At 35.0% G+C, this 17,876-nt stretch overlaps 1 pseudogene; it reads right to left on the bottom strand.

Moving 5' to 3' along the window:
* Positions 1 to 8,805: 8,805 nt before the first annotated feature.
* Positions 8,806 to 9,502, bottom strand: LOC117026294 (proteasome subunit alpha type-2-like; annotated as a pseudogene).
* Positions 9,503 to 17,876: the final 8,374 nt, after the last annotated feature.

The raw sequence follows: 17,876 nt of genomic DNA, 5'->3' as shown, positions 1-17,876 counted from the left end.
TTCCAGTTTCAACTATTGAGGTATAATGGACAAATGGAAGTAAATGTATTTAAAATGTACAGGTTAAGGAATTGATAAATGTATACATGTGTAATGATCACCGTGGTCAAGTTAACTAAGTCTCCATCACCTCACATAGTTGCCATTTGTTTCATGTGGTGCGAATGTTTAGGATCTACTCTTACTCTCTGAGTAAATTCCAAGTATATGATATAGTATTATTAACTATAGTCACCATGCTGTACATTAGCTTTCCAGAGCTCATTCATTTTGTAATTGTAAGTTGTACCCTTTGACCAACATGTCCCCGTTTCCCTTCCACCCACTCTTGATAACCACCAATCTATTATTTTATAAGCTTGACTTGTTTTTCTTTTTTAAGAGTCCACATGAGTGAGATCATATCATATTTGTCTTTCCCTGTCTGGTTTACTTCACTTAGCATAATGTGCTCCAGGAACATACATGTTGTCACAAATGGCAGGATTTGCCTCTTTTTCTGGATGAATAATATTACATATAATATTATAACACATACACACACACACACACACACACACACACACACACACACACACACCGGGGATGCCAAAAAAATGTATACACATTTTAAGAGTTGTTATCTATGCTCAAGTAGTAGATTGCTGTAATCAGAAGTGTCTGGATGCTGATGGTAACCACTCTGAGCTCCTCTGGTAATTGCAGAAGTCAAACGTGACTTGTATTCATCTTTTGTTATTGGTGTGTATTGAGAATTACAGTTTTAATGCAGTTTTTTTTCTTTCTTAAAATATGTATACTTTTTTGGGTATATATATATATAATTTTGGGGTATATATATATATGAATATATATATATATATATATATATATATATATATATATATATATATATATATATATATATATATAAAATCACATTTCCTTTATCCATTCATCTGTTTCCATATATTGGCTGTATGAATAATGCTGCAATGAACATAAAAGGGCAGATGTATCTTTGAAATAATTATTTTCATTTCCTTCATATATATACCCAGAAGTGGGTTTACAGGACCAAATGGTCATTCTACTTTTAATCTTTTGCCGAACCTCCACTGTTTTCCATTATGGCTGTACCAATTTATATTCACACCAAAAATGCACAAGAATTCTCTTTTCTCCACATCCTTGCCAATACTTGTTATATCTTGTCTCTTTGATAATGGTCATCATAACAAATGCAAGGTGATATTTCATTGTGTTATTGGTTTGCATTTCCCTGATAATTAGTGATGTTGAGTATCTCAGTATTTGTTGGCTATTTGTAAGTCTTCTGTGGAAAAACCTTCAATCAGGCACTTTGCTCATTTTTTTAAATGAATTATTTATTTTGTTTTGCTTTTTTTTTTTTGGTGTGGGGGAGTTGCTATTATTGAGTATATGAGGTCCTTGCATATTATGGATATTAACCCCTTATTGGCTATATGGTTTGCAAATATTTCCTCCCATTTCCATAGGTTGCCTTTTCATTTTGTTGATGGTTTCCTTCTTTGTGCAGAGCTTTTTAGTTTTATGTAATCCTGATTGTTTAATTTTGCTTTTGTTGCATTTGCTTTTGGTGCCAAATCCAAAAAAATCATTGCCAAAAACTATGTTAAGGATCATACCCATATGTTTTCTTCTAGGAGTTTTATTATTTCAGGTCTTGCATTCAAGATTTAGTGCATTTTTGAGTTGGTTTTTGTACTTAGTGTAAACTAGGGGTCCAGTTTCATTTTTTTGTATATGGCTGTCTAGTTTTCCCAACACCATTTATGAAAGAGACTGTCTTTTCCCTATTGTGTGTTCTTAGAAACCTTGTCAAAGATGAGTTGACTATATGTGTCCTTCTGGGCTCTCTATTATGTTCCATTGATCTATGTGTCTGTTTTTATGCCAGTACTATATTTACTATTTTGAGTGCTATAGCTTTGTAACATAGTTTGAAACCCAGAAGTAGATTCCTCCAGCTTTGTTTCTCTTTCTCAAGATTGCTTTTGCTGTGCGGTGTCTTTTGTGGTTCCATATGAGTTTTAGGATTGATGTTTCTATTTTTGTGAAAAATACCTTTGGGATTTTGGAAGGTATTGCATTGAATCCATAGATTGCTTTGAGTAGTATGGACATTTTTACAATGTTAATTCTTCCAATCCATGCATATGGGATATTTTTCCATTTATTTGTGTCTTTTCCAACTCTTTCATCAACTGTTTTCATCATCTCCACATTTTTATGAATTTTCCAGTTTTTCTCCTGTTTATTGATATCTAGTTTCATATAATTATGATTGGAAAAGACACTTGATATTTCAATCTTTTTAAATTTGTTAAGACTTGTTTTGTAACTTAACATATGATGTATTCTGGAGAATGTTCCATGTACATTTAAGAAAAATGTATATTCTGCTACTATTGAAGGAATGTTCTGTTATATCTGTTAAGTTCATTTTGTCTAAAGTGTATTTCACGACTGGTGTTTCCTGATTGATTTTCTATCTAGGTGATCTAGCTATTGTTGACTGTAGGGTGTTGCAGTCCCTTACTATTATATTATTGCATTGCTGTGTAGTTTTACCTTCAGGTCTGTTAGTACTTGTTTAATATACTTGGGTGCTCTGATGTTATGTGTATATATTACATTTACAATTTGATATTCTATTGATAAATTGACCTCCGTAGCATTACATAATGACTTTCTTTGTCTTTTGTTATATTTTGACTTAAAGTCTATTTTTCTGATATAAGTATAGCTACTCCTACTCTCTTTTGGCTTCCATTTACATGGAATATATGTTTTCCATTGCTTTACTTTCAGCGTATGTGCATCCTTAAAGGTGAAGTGAGTCTCCTGTAGGCAGCATATAGTTGGGTCTTTTTTTTTTTTTTTCTATAAATCCACTCAGCTATTCTATGTCTTTTGGTTGGATAAATAATTCATTTAAAGTGAGTATTGATAGGTTAGATAAGGACTTACTATAGCCATCTTGTTATTAATCTTGTCTGTTATTTGATTTCTTAGCTTCAATATGTAACATCAAACATTGAATATACTCACATTTATTTAAAATGATTGATCAATCATTATCATTTAAAGGTGTTGGAAGGATTTACAAATTACTTTTGATCAGTAGAAAATCAAATAGATGCTCAAGATTTTTATTTTCTATTCATGATCTTCATGTCTTAATATACCCTGAGAAATATAGCCTTATCTGGTGTAGAAAAAAAGAATGATAATGACCAAAAGATTCACTAATTTTAAAACTAAAGATTCACTATCTTTAAAGTATTACAGCATTCATTTAAATCAGGCCTTTTCTGTAAGAAATAATATAGTAAATACTGTAGGTTCATTGGGTCATATAGCCTCTGTCACAACTACTCAACTCGGCTGTTTTAACAAACAGAGCATATTTAAAAGAATGGACTTTGCTGTATTATTATCAGGTAATAATAAGGAAATGAAAAAAGAGAAAACAATTAATTTTAGGCATGAGAATAATCTGTAAGACTTTAATTTCTCAGAGAATAACATGATGAACATTTGTTCCCTCCATATTTAACTAAATAGTGTCTTGGACTATTAGATGAGCTCAGGGTATATTTTTGAAGAGAACCAACAGCAAATAGGAGTCACTAATGGATTGAATGTAGAGAAGAATCAATGATGACTGCAAACTTTCCAGATGAGTAAATGATGATGCCATTTATTGAAATAAGAAAGACTAGGTAAAAGTATATTTTGGGATGGTGGGTAGAATTAAAAGTTCTGGATTGAAATGTCTACAAAACTTCAAAGAACTGCCAGATAGGTTATGAATTGTATTCAGAGAAAAGTTTTGACTAAAAAGATAAATTCAGGAGTCATCAGCTCTCAGATGCCATAAAAATGGATGAAGTTACCTATGCAGAGAACGTATAAAGAGAAATCAAGACAGGGAAAGATGTTGATGTAATTTCTGAATCACCCAAGAAAGAACTAATCACGTTCAGCATAGTTAACCAGTGCTAAGAGGATTTTATTGTACTTCCAATCTTGGTAAATCTGTAACTTGTGGGTGGTAATAAACCCACACTTCTGTTCTCAAAATAGTTTTTATTTTCCAGATTTGTCAAATCATGTAACCCTTTTTCCAAGAAATATTTTAGGATACATTCTCATCTCAACAAAATTTGGGAAATGCTATACAAGACAATAATGATTAGTGTACTATATTTAATTTGATTTTTTTATAAATTCATTTTCTTATACTCATCACCTGTAGTTTTCCAGTTGAAGAGTTAGTATTAGCTTTCCCATCATGTGGAAAAGCAGCAGATGTCAAATAATCTCTACAATTCAGACTCACACTATATTTTATTGCTATCTACATGCTATATTCCTTTGGAGGTGTTACCAGCCCAGAGGTACAGGCAAGTTCCTTGAAGTTTAATAATATAAGGAGAACAAGGACTAAGAGTGGGTACTTCTTTGTCAACTGCTCAAACGTTTTACCCTTCACATATACAACGCCACTCTCTTTTTCAGGAAGGCAACGGAGAAAGGAAAAAAGAACAGTAGATGAGCGAAGATCAAGAAAATGCTCAAGTAATAAATTTAGTTCAAACAGCCATTCCTTTTCTGAGGAATGGGGAAAGAAGTGGTGTAAAGCACTGAAATATTTTTTAATAATGAATGCAAAATTTAATCTTTAGCAAAAATATCCTCAAAAATCAGGATCAAATAAAGGCATTTTCATATAAGAATTTTTATCTGTAGACCTGTACCTCATAAATGCTACAGAAGTTCTTGAGGTTGAAGGGGATGGAAACATAAATTTTTAGGAAATAATACAGTGTTATAATTAGCAAATATATGGAAATATACAAAAAGCTATTTTTCTTCTTAATTTTAAAAATACATATGACTACTGAAAGAATCACATTGACCCAGATATTTAAAGATAGACTGAATTTTTTATTTTTTATCTAAATGTTATTAAGCTCACATCTTAAAATGTCACCAATTTTTTTTCTTGCCTGACACTGACATTTGGATATCATATGATTGTTATTTTCTGAAGTTAAATATATATTTTCTGTCAATATTTACTTGTAACAATCATTCTATTTGGATTTTTTCCTCCCCTTTGTAGAAAATATGTCTAAAGTTGATAAGCTTAGCAAGCTTCTAGCCCAATAGGATTATTCTCAGAAAATCTCTTTTAAAAAAGGGAGACATTTTCTTTTTTTTTTAATCCAAATATCCAGAAGACCTTTATTTAATCTTGAGATTATAATGCTAAGTGAAATAAGTCAGACAGAAAAAAGTAGAGAACCATATGATTCCTCTGATATGTGATATATAAAACTGAAAACAACAAAATAACGAGACAAACAAATGAAGAAACAACAACTCATAGACATAGACAATAGTTTAGGGAAACATTTCCTTAAGGGAGTTCCGTTCTGAGAGATTTCTGACTTGCTACTCAATAAAGCAATAATTAATTAACACACCCGTGTGTAGTTAGAATTCCTAGGTTCTAGGAAGAATACTTTGTTCATTAACTCTTCTGCCATTTAAGTTAAAGAGCAAAACATGTTCAAATAAGGATAAAATTAAATTATTAGAGAAAAACAATTAAATTTGCCACCCTCTGTTTACAATGTAAAGTTCCTCCAAAAAGAGAAGTGTATTTAAATATTAAGTTAAAAATGTATTCAAATGCTGATGGACAGTAGAAGGAAATTATATACTATTAAAAATATTGAGCAAAACTATCCAAAATAAAACAATCCAAATCATATTGAATCTTTCCCTAATTTCTAGAAGTAAACAAAAATAAAACATTTTCCCAATTGTTACATTTGCCTGCTGGACATTTGTTCTGGATGTTCTATCAATGCCTGAACATCTATATATCAGCAATTAAACTCTTCATCTTCTATCTGAAAACATTTTCTCTCCTAACTTCCTATTCCTTAACATCACCATCTTCTTTGTCGATGAAGTTCGAAACCTAAAAATCATGCTTGGTTTCACTCTCACCTCTCATAAAAGGATTGACTTTGTCCTATTTTTGTCATTGCAAAGTCTCTGTAAGCTAGCCTTTTCTTTCCCTTGCCCCTGCCTCCAATCTAATTCAGGCTATAATACATATAACTTGGGGCCAAGAAGTCTGCATTCAGGGAGAAAGAATACAGAGGTAAAGAAAATGTTGTCCAGGCCTTAATATTTAGCTGGTGTGTTTTAAGCATTTAAATTACTTCACCTAATCTCACTATAACTCTATGGCAGAGACATTATTATTATCGTAGCATTAGAGAGGGAAAGACTACTATGAAAAGATATTAAGTAACCTGCCCGTTAACACATATATGTACAATAAGAAGTGGGGCCTAGCCTGAAATGAAGTCTGTTTGAGTCCCAAGAATAAGTTTTAATCAGTAAAAGTATTAGCTTCCGGGGGCAGATACTGAGTCCATAAAGTAGCCTGATGGCATCACTGTGCCTTGACTCCAGGGCAAGTCCTCTCAAATCAATTAAGTTCAATGTGCAAAAATATAGTTGTCACAGAAATGTGTTCCATGGATCAATACCTTGTGTATTCTGGTATGATCTCCTTCACCTACAGCTTTAGAAGAAGTATAAAAATGGAATCTATCTAGCTAATTGGGGATACTCGTGTAAGGGGAAAATCTATGCAGAATCCCAGTGGGTTCAGCTTCTGCTGGGTTGGTCCTAATTATTTATAACTTCCCTGCCCTCAGTCACCAAGGCCCTTCCTATCCATAGGAAGAAGTGTAAAATGAAAAAAAAAAAATTAAAGCAGCTGGAGTTTAAGAGAAATGTCCCTGACAGCACTGGAGGAAGATAAAAGAGCAGTTGCTATTGAAAATGCTAGTATCACCAACAGAAAGCCATTCCTTTGTGAGTCTGAAGATACAGAAAGAGAAGGGTCAGAGAGCGAGAGGAGAATACACTGGGCTGCCAATGCTGCCTCCAGGCTCAGAAGTTTTGGCTTTGCCTTTTGGAATGACAAAATTTTGTACTTTGGAAAGTACAAAATTCATTTTCAGTTGTGCATGAGGCCCAGGGTAGAGGAGCATTGGTCACCTCTAATCTCATTGCCCTTTGAGCGCAGATTGGGAAGAGCGTCCCAGAGACAGGGCTGGAATAGCCTGAAGGACAAGGAGGATTTACTCCACGGGATCCCAGGAAGATTTCGTCCAACTGTCTATTCATCATCTCAGCAACCAGTGTCTGCGAGCAGCTTTCAGCCAGAGTCATGGCTTATGGGGCTGTACTCCTGGGTGAAATTGGCAGCATCTGAGCTTTTTGCCTGTCAAAATCCATGCCGGCTGGCCCAAGAACAGAGATTCCTTTTAAAATTGAGCGTGTCAGCCAAATTAATCCCATTAAACTCTAAATGACCTTCCATTGAAGAAAGTTCCCTAAGAAGGATGTTGTTATAGTACTGTTCCTTCTCTGCCATAGAAATCTTCTTAGGAAAACAGAATTTCTTAAAATGTCAAAATGTCAAAGGTAGAAGTAATCTTAAAAGACTATAGTCTGTCTTAGTGATCATTCATCTAACCATTTTATTTTACAAATGCTTGGCATAAGGAGAAAGAAAATTCACCAGAACATGTGAAGTACCTAAAGTTTTTGTTGTTATTGAAACATAAAATACATGTTCTTCATAATAGCTATAATTTAGTTTATAAGATAAAATAGTAAATTTTGATATTTTTAGTCCCTTAAAATAAATCTCAATATGATCTAATCCAATGCCTTTTTCAAAGATAACTTGAAATCGCTCTTTATGTAAAGTTCTAATCTACTATTCCAGTGTTGATTCAAATGTCTCTTCTGGCCAGACCAATCTTTTCTCCACCATTAAAAAGAGCCTCATAAAGCACTTTCTTTCTAAATTCTAACCCATTCTTGAAACTTTTTCACAGGCTAATTTCACTGTCTTCTACCCTATATCACTATACATATCTTGATTTTCTTCTTTCTGTGTACTTATCTCTAGGAGGAAAGTTTTTGTACTTATTGGTTGAGGGCTTCCAATGTCAGACTTTAGGAAAAACAAGCAAAGTCCAGCATGAGACACACTGTTACTAATTATTACTAATATAGCTATTATGTAGAGAGTGCTTAGTAAGTATGGGACAATTTACTAAATGGATTACATTATGTTATCATGACACCTGATTTTATTAGGAGGTTGGTGATATTAAAATCTCCATATTGCCAACAAAGAAATAGGCTCAGAGTTAGCAAATTTGCCCACAGTCACATAATTAGAAGTAGTAGCCCCAGGATTTTAGTTCTAGAAGTCTGATATCAGAGCCCTCTTTCTTAAACACTATGCAAATCTGCCTATAAATTTGTGGGAGAGATGAAGCTGGGAAATAATTGGTGACTAGATTTATTAGGAGGTTTCTAACATTGTGCTAAAGAGCTGAGTGTAAGAGGAGCACCTAACCCAACCTGGAAGACTCAAGGGAAAAAATAAAATCACAAATGAGTTGCGCTCAGAGCTGAGTTTTGAAAGAAAAGTAGGTGTTACACAGTATGGCAGAGGTGTTCTCCAGTCAGTGGGAAGAACACGGAGAAAAGAATAGAGGCATATTCTTTTTTTTTTTTTTACTTATCAGTGTTATTTAAAAAAAACACCAGTCTATTAAACCATGTAGAGACAAGTATACAAAATGTCTGCAAAACAAAATATACTTTAAACATGTTTCAGTAGATAGATTACCTAAAATTCCAGATTTTTCAGTCACTTCATTATTATGCTATGGCAGCCAAGTAATCTTTGATTTCATTTGGAGTAAACTGTCTAAATCTGGCTTTAGACAGATTCCAACTTCTGTTTTCCTCTGTAATTTGCCCTTCAAAGCTTTCCTTCATGGTTAATATGTCTGTATGAATAATGTCTTTAAGTTCTAGATCTTTCTTATATATTTTCTCAAGGAAACTTTTCCCATTCACATAGTTCTTTCCCATTAATGTGGCTTCCCGGGCAAGGTAAGCTCCAGATGGATCTGACTGAAATAAATATGTCTGTCCCTCATTCTAGCCACAAACAAGTAAAGAAACTCTGAATGAAGGACCACCACCTGACTGGGTGTATTCTTCTATCACAGAAATGACTGTCTGTACAAGCTGAGTTGTGGCACTGGGTTCTTGGTAAACAAGATAGTATTGCAGAGCTAGATTTTGACGTCTGTGCATGGGCACTGTAATCTGGGCCCATGACACTCTACCCCAAATCTGTATGCTTGTGGTTGGTTTCACTTTGTGTACACTTCACTCGTTATACAGAATGGATTTGTTTCTTCTCAGTTGCTAATATCACACCATTTGCAGTTTTAATTCACAATGAAGAGACTCCTCCAGCTGCAACAATCAAAGCACATTCAATCTGGACAAGTTAAGCAGAAGGTCTGAGTGCAGTCAATGAAAAGCGATAACCACGCTCCTCCATTTTACCCAGAGAGCCCTTTTGTTTGTTGTTTATAGTAGCTTTATTCATAATTGCCAAAATCTGGAAACAATTCAAATGTCCATTCATCTATGGGGAAAACAGAATGAGTTGACTAACTGGTGAATAGGTAATCACTGGGTGTAAAAGGACACCATTAAAAACTCACAAACCAGATAGAAAAGATTAAATAAGGGAAATGTGGGACTGGGGGCGTTTCTTAAAAGGTATCAGTACCAAAGTAACTACTAGAAAAGCCTCCTGAATATTAAAAGAAAATTAAAAAAAAAAACAAAAAACAAAGGTAACACATCACATAGAGAAAGAAACATAGAAAACAATATAGTACATATAGTGCTTATAAGATAATTATACACCTGAAAATAATTTTAAAAAAAGATATTTTGACAAAGTTAAGACTAAACACAAAAGTCATATCAATAAATGTAAATGGTCTTAACTCACTTATTAAAAGCAAAAGAATCTCAATTTTGCTCACAAAGCAAGACCTAACTTTTCGCTATATTCAAGAAGACACATCTAAAATGAATTAATTCAACAATATTCAAAAAGGAGTAATGGACGAAGGCACACCAGGAAAATGAAAATAATAAGAAAGTAAGCCTTCAGATTCTGATGTCTCAAACAGATAGAATTGAAGCTAAAGTCATTAAAGATAACAAGGGCCATTTAAATATTAAGTGTTAAAATTCACAATAAAGCTCAGCTATAAAGTAAGCTATAAGTATTAATGCAGCAAATGAAGTAGAAAACCTTTATAAAGTAGAACCATAAGAGATACAAAGCGAAATAGATAGAAACATACTAATAATAGGAGACTCACACTCCCAGTACAAGATGGATCGAGTAGACAATAAATAAAGATATAGAATACCTAAATAACATATTCAATAAAATAGATCTTATGGATCTATTCTCAACTTTAACCCTGATAATAGAGACAACACTTTTTTTCAAGCACACATAGAATATTTACAAAAGTTATCAAATACTAGGTCACAAGGACAGTAAGTTGCATAAAATGGGAAAATAATACTCTGTGATGACAATGCCATAAAATCAATAATCATTAATGAGATATTTTTTAGAAAGCTAAAAGACCTTTCCTCCTGGAAATTTAAAAACTAATATTTAACTGTTCTAGGCCAGAGGAAACTCAGGAGACATAATAAATAAATGCAATGTGATACCCTGGATTGGATCTTGGAACAGAAAGAGACCATGAATGGAAAAACTGAAGAAATCCAAAAAAAGTCTGGCATATAGTTCCCAGTAATGTAGCAATGTTGGTTCTTGGGTTTAACAGATGATGTTACCATGATAACACGATATTAACAATAGAGGAAACTAGTTGAAGAGCATACAGGAATTCTGTACTGTCTTTGCAACTGTTCTATGATATAAAATCATTCCCAAATAAAAAGTTTTGTTTTAAAAACTTTAAATTGAAAAGCATTTCTATCAAATTGTGATTAAATAAAATAAAATATCAGTGGTGTCATAAAAATGTATACACATGACTTGTATTAATGTTTTGTTATTAGTATATATCGAGTATTACAATTTTAATACAGTTTTTTCCTTTCTTAAAATGTATATACTTTTTTTGGCACCCTCTGTGTAACTGAAATAGCAGAACTTCTAAAAATTATCATTGTTATTTTTGACCTAGACATTTATTACTCTCTAAGACATGACCAAATGGACCTATTTATCATTCTTTAAAATCTCTAAAAGTCTGTTAAGCTCTCTAGGGTCTATATACTGAAATCAATACTACAAGCCATATCATTAAAGATTTATGATGGCAAAATGGAATGATAAAGTGCTTTTCAAATGCAGCTGAAGATATATAGGTAAGTGAAGCCAAAAGAAGATCACTGTCCCTTTTTAATCTTCATAATTGGTTGAAACACTACAATTCAGAATCTATGGGATATATTTAAAGCTGTTAATAGAGGAAAATTCATAGCCTTAAACACTTTTATCAATACAAAGAAAATGAAAAAATCAGCTAAATTCTCAGCTCATAAAAGCAAGTAAAGCAATAACCACCACAATAAAGTAAACCAGAACATAACACAAGGAAAAAATAATAAATACAAACCAGAAATTGATGAGGGAAACAATAGGAAAACAGCAGATCTAATTAGTAAAACAAGATATTTTTTAAACATGAACAAAATAGACAAAGTACTAGCTAACTTAATTGAGGAAGAAACCACAAATATGCAAAATTAATGGCATTAGGGGAAATGATTATTGAAATAGAAGAATTTTTTTAAAATAAGACTACTGTGCAGACCTCTATACAAATACCTTTGAAAAACTAGATGATATGGCTAATTATCTAGGAAAATATAGTTTTCCTAAGTTGACCCCAGTAGATATAGATCAGGGGTGTCCAAACTGCAGCCCGCGGGCCTACTGCAGCTCGCAATCCATTATTAATTGGCCCGCAGCAAATATCAAAAATATGTTTAGTGTACCCGAATAAACCAGGTAAGGCAATACGTACTTCACCTCAAGTGAGTGGCCCGGCTGTTTGTCTATTTTACCGCATATGGCCAATGGTGAAAACCATTGAAAAAAGTTTGGATACCCCTGATATAGATAGTTCAAAAAGACATATTTCTGTAGCAGAAATAAAGTTCCTAAATTGATTGTATAAATTAAAATAAAAAAGAAGCAGAAAGAACCCCCACAAAAAAAAAAAAATCTTTAAAAAAAATTTGAAAGATAGGAGAGTGCCGGTCCTATTCTGAAGTTCTTTGTTTTGATTCATTTCATTTTTTCCCTTTCTGTTACTCTTTTCTGCCATTTCTCTATCTTCACATAAGTCCATATTTTTCAGGATGAGCATTGGTTCAGAAAAAAATTTCTTATGTAAACTTCTCTTTTTGGCTCCAATTCATATTAAGACATCCTCAGTAACTTCATCAATAATGTAATTTCAGTTTATTGTTCTTACATCCAATCCCAAATGGTAAATATATCTTTCATATGTCCTTCTGAAAAAATCTTACCCTTGCTTAAAATATTAATTTGCTAACAGCTGGGGGGGAAATCAAATTCCAGACAAGAGATTTGGCTTTACATTTGAAATAAGTCTTTTTATAATTGGACTTAATAAATCTCTTTCAAATTGTCTTTGAATTTAAACCTGTCATGCTTCCTTCAGAACTTCTCTTGCAGGTAGTATCTCAGTGCTCTGATCCCCCCCTACAGAAGCATTTCTCCTTTTCATACACCATCAATTGAGTGGGAAACAATAGCATATTTTGATCATTTCCCCACTTTGCCCTCTCTGACAATACTGTCATCATTGTGATATTGTTTTGTTTTATTTTGTTTGTTTTTTAATTCTATCAGCCTTCTAGCTAGTTTCCTCATAAGCCCTAGTGGACATCACTGGCATGAATAATCAAAAGTTGTAAACTATTTGTGTGGTTCATGATGAATTAAAGTCATTCTTATTTTAATGGGAATGACCTTTGTCATCAAGTGATAATTAAAAATACTACTATTTTCTGATTCTTTTTTCTTGAATTTCCTTTGTTTTAAACTGAGCCAGATGTGTAAGAAATAATGTTAATTAGACTAGAGCTATTTTTTCATTTTTAAGTTTGATGTTGTCAACAGAATTTGTCTTTACTGCCATTTAAAATTTAAAAGAAAATCAAACTTTTCTTCCAGAGGTGTTGTAATAAATGTACCCATTACTCTGTGAAAAAGTCAGATGACACAGTGTCAGTTTAGTTTCGAAGAGAAAAATATGATTATTTATGATTTTTTAAAAATATTCTCATTGGAATAAAACTTTAAAGATGTTAGAAAGCTTTCTAGTTTTATCTTTCATTTCCCACTGCTATCTGTCTTCAATTTCTTCTTTTTGTAACTTCTCTTCTAGAGCTCAGGACAAATTTTGTTTTTCATCATTATCTTGGGTTACATTCAGTTGGGAAGGAAGTAAGAAGCATGGGAGTTGATAAGCACAAAGATTCAATTCACACAAAACTGGCTTTTGAATTTTTCAATCTTCCAAGAAGAGTCACAGTTGGGTTTGGGAGGAGATTCATTCTGCTGCAGTATCGATACCCAGTATTTCCTACATGACAACCATTGGGAAGGGGTGTTGCTAAGCTTTGGGGATGTATTAGTGAGAAAAACAAGACAGGAACCTAACCCCACAAAGGGTAGAATCTACTCAGGGAGACAGATTAATTAAATAATCACTTAAATTAATGTAAGCTATGGTACATGCAAAAAAGTTAAGGCAGATGGCATGGTGAGCATATATTACTGGGAGGCCTGGAACATTCCATTAGGGTCAGATGAAGTTTCTCAAGAAAATGGCATTGTAGTTGAGACTTGAAGATGGGTAAGTTGTAAGTCGGGGTAGGGGTAAAGGATGAGAAGAGTATTAGGACAGGGGAATGGGTCATATACAGCTTCTGTAACGAGGAAGGTTGGTTAATACTTCAGAATATAACTTCAGTAATGCATCAGTAATTTTGAAGGGAAAAAAAAGAAAAATGGGTCACAGTACTTAGACAGAACGAGTACTAAATAAACTCAGGCTTCTATTACTATCATTTTCCCTTTCAACATGCTGCCTCCAAACTCTCTCCACAGCTGCAGCTCTCCCAGACTGTTTCCGGGGAGCTTCCTACAATGATCGACTGTTCTGCTCCCAGGTAGGAACCCCTTTCAATGTGTGTTCTAAAATCTGATCTGTGACATAGCAGAAGACTTCCTTGAATACATGACATCAGTGTATTGGTCATTTAGCAAATGCGTGTTAAACAGGTACGAGTATGTCGTAAACAATAGTGACAGCTAATATTTGCCGAGGACGATGTACCATTGTACCAGGGATGTCTTATGGGTAGGGAACTCGTCACAACAATTTTAGAAGGCAAGTCCATTCACTGTCTTCATTTTACTGATGAGGACAGGGCATCAAACAATTTTCCCAGGGGCACATATCTAGTAAGTGGTACAGCTGGGCTTTGAATCCAAGAATCTGTCTCTAGAGCATGAGGGCTTAACCACTGCTCCATGCTGCCTCCTTAAAGACAGACAAGGCTCTTGTTCACATAATGCTGACAATTTACTTGGAAAGAGGCAGGGAGATGGTAGAAATTCAATTAAAAATATATAAATAAGCTGGATAATTGCCATTTGTGATTAATTGTGCAAAGGTATTAAATTGAGTGATGTCATACACAAGAATTGGGCGTGGGCCAGGAACACTGATTTAGAAAAAGTATTCATAAATGACTTCTTGAGGGAGGGCTCGTAGAACTGAATCAAAAGATGGAAAAGAGACAGCTGTGTGAAAAGGTAGGGAAAACATTTCCAGCAGCGGAAATAGCAAGTGCAAATATCTTGAGGTAGGACCAGATTGGTGTATGGGAGACACTGAGAGAGGCCAGAGCAAGAAGATGAAAGTGGAATGCGATAAACCAGGTCCCATAAGATCCTCCTGCCACGGTGGGAGGTTTGAGTGTCATCTGCAGGACAATGAGAAGCCCGTGGGCATTGTAAAGCAAGAACCAGAGTAATAAGATCTGATTAATATTTTTAGAATTTCATGTTAACTTTCACATTGGAGAGTAGATTACAGAAGTCAAGAGTGAAAGAGAGACCAGGGCAGGGTTACTGCTGTCAACTCCATAAAAAGTGGCTGAGGTTTATATGAGGGCACTGACATCGAACGTGGAGAGAAGGGAATGGAGATAGAAATGAAAACAGTCTTGCTAATGATCTGGATGTAGGGATCATTACATCCCTACATCCCTACATTCTCTGTTCTTCCCAGAGAAATCAAGTATGATTCCTCAACTTTTTGACTTAGAAAAGTACAAATGGTGGTCCCTCCTCAGGGAGACAAAGAAGGAGCAAGTTTGGGGGCGTGGGGGAAGAAGTCATGAGTTGTGGTTTGAATGTGAAGTTTGAAATACTTATTGGACCTTCATGTGAATGTGTAAAGTTGAACACACGCAGTTGGTGCTTAGGATTAGATAGAAATATACAAGACTCATCCACATGCAGATGGCATGTAAAGCCATGGCGATCACCTAAGAGGGGAAAGAAAAGAGGGCTTAGGCCAGAGTTCCTAGACATCACTGGCTAATTCACCATCCCTCCATGGGGCTCAGATTCCCGACTAGTTAAATAGGAGCAAAGCATAAAGGATGCACCCTGTCTCAGGATGGAGAAATCTAGGACTAATACTCTCTTTTCCTTCATTCTTGATTGTTCCTCTACATTGTTAGCAAATAAGGAGATTCTCCCCACCCCAAACCCCCAGCAGGTTCTCAAATGGGTTGAACGCTTGCTTAGGGCTTCCTGGAGCAAAATGAAGACTAGTTCTTAGATCACAATTCAACTTTCTTTCCACTGAATCCCACCTGAGCCCATGCGGATTAAATTCCACAAAGGGCCTTATTCATTACCCTTTTCAGAATGTTCATGGAAGTGGGATCAGAGATGAATCAGTGTTGACGTTCCCTGCTATAGAGGAGTAAATAGGCACAAATGCCTGTATACCAATCACATAATCATATCTGAAAATTCCGTTTCAATGCCAAGATTTACAAGGACCCAGCATATCCTTTTGTCAGTCAATCGACAAGAATTTACTTGTGACAAAGCCCTTAGGGTGCCTGGTACTGGATGAGGCTGCTTTTGTGAGCAAGCAAGTAAGTTTTCTCTAATGAAAATAGAAATTTAATCACTTGTTCATCCAAACAGTTCTCTTCAGCTTTTCCAATATGCTAGTTTGTGTGTGTGTGTTTTTTTAATGAATGACTAACAAAGTCGTTGCTGCAAAGGCAGCCTGCAAATCCCAGCCAGAGGCCCTGAGAGGAAGGATGAGTCACCTGCGGTCTGACGTCAAAGCCTCTGTTCCTTTCAAAGGAGTAGGAAGAGAATGGTAATGACCTGGGTGAAATGACCTAAATGCCCTCCTGAGTCCCACAGGGTGCATAACGACTTCCTCTTCCCCTGCCTGGTAATGACGATTTCAACCCAAAGAATGTTTCAAGTGTGAAAACTCCAATCTCATAGTCAAGTTGACTGGAAAGCTAGAAACAGGAGTTTCTCTTCCTGTCAAGCAACACCACATCTTGGTTGTGAGTTCTCCTTTGGCAAATGCTGAAGGAATGCAATTCCTTTCACAGCATGTTTTGTACTGATTTGTGTCTTAGTTCAGGCTGCTATAACAAATACCACAGACTGGATGACTAAAACATCAAACATGTATTTCCCAGAGTTCTGGAGGCTAAGAAGTCCAAGATCAAGGTGCCAGCAGATACCTTGTGTAGTGAAGACCCTCTTCCTGGTTGGCAGATGGCTGCCTTCTGGCTGTGTCCTCACATGGTGCAGAGAAAGAGGGGCTCTAGTCTCTTTCTCTTCTTATAAAGAAACTAATCTCATTGTGGGGGCTCCGCCATCATAGCCTCACCTAATCATAATTACCTTCCAAAGGTCCCATCTCCAAATATCATCACATTAGCAATTAGGGGATCAATGTGAATAGCCGGGGATGAGAGGGACACACAAACGTACAGTACACAACAATTTGCTCACAGCATCTTAATAGTAACCACTTCCAGTTTGCCTTTTACTTCATGATTTCCATGGACTTTACCAGGTTATGCATAGGGCTATTCCACTGCTCACTCTGGTATTTATTCAGAGGGTTAAGTGCATCAGATAACCCCCAGGTCACAAGTCAATCAAACTCTGACATCCCTGTGCAAATGGTCAAACAGATGTGCCCTTGGAAACTTTCTGGTTAAGTCACAGTTCAGCCCTTAGGTATTTGTCCTGGGGCCTCCCAGCCAGGCTTATCTGATTGTTTTGCACTCTGGGCAGTGCCATCAGATCCATTCTAGATCCTTCTATTCTTTCCAGGGAGACTGGAGAGCTAATTAACAGATCAAGCCTAAATTATTGGTGACTATGATTGGCTACTTGGTCTTCCAATTCAAGTCATATGTCTGGCAACTCCAGCACCCCTGATCACTTAGTTCTTAGAATTTTTATTGCGTAAGGATTTTTATCACTCCTTTGAGTATTTTATATATATATTAACTTTTCATTGTACCTTAACTATTTGTTTTATGGCTCTTAAGAGAGGTCAACTTACTTTAACATCACCCTATTTTTCCTTTTGTTCTTTTACTCAAAGCACTCTTCACACTGCTTTGCACTAAAGATTGACCCAATAAGAGTTTGTGAAGCTGAATTGAATTTGAATGATGGTAACTTCTGGAACTACATTCTAATAGCACAAATCTAAAAATAGGATTTCAGATATTATAACAGAATATCTGAAAGATAATTT

The sequence above is a fragment of the Rhinolophus ferrumequinum genome, chromosome 8, assembly GCF_004115265.2.
Source record: "Rhinolophus ferrumequinum isolate MPI-CBG mRhiFer1 chromosome 8, mRhiFer1_v1.p, whole genome shotgun sequence".
NCBI classification, from domain to species: domain Eukaryota; kingdom Metazoa; phylum Chordata; class Mammalia; order Chiroptera; family Rhinolophidae; genus Rhinolophus; species Rhinolophus ferrumequinum.
This window is presented reverse-complemented; position numbering and strand designations above follow the sequence as displayed.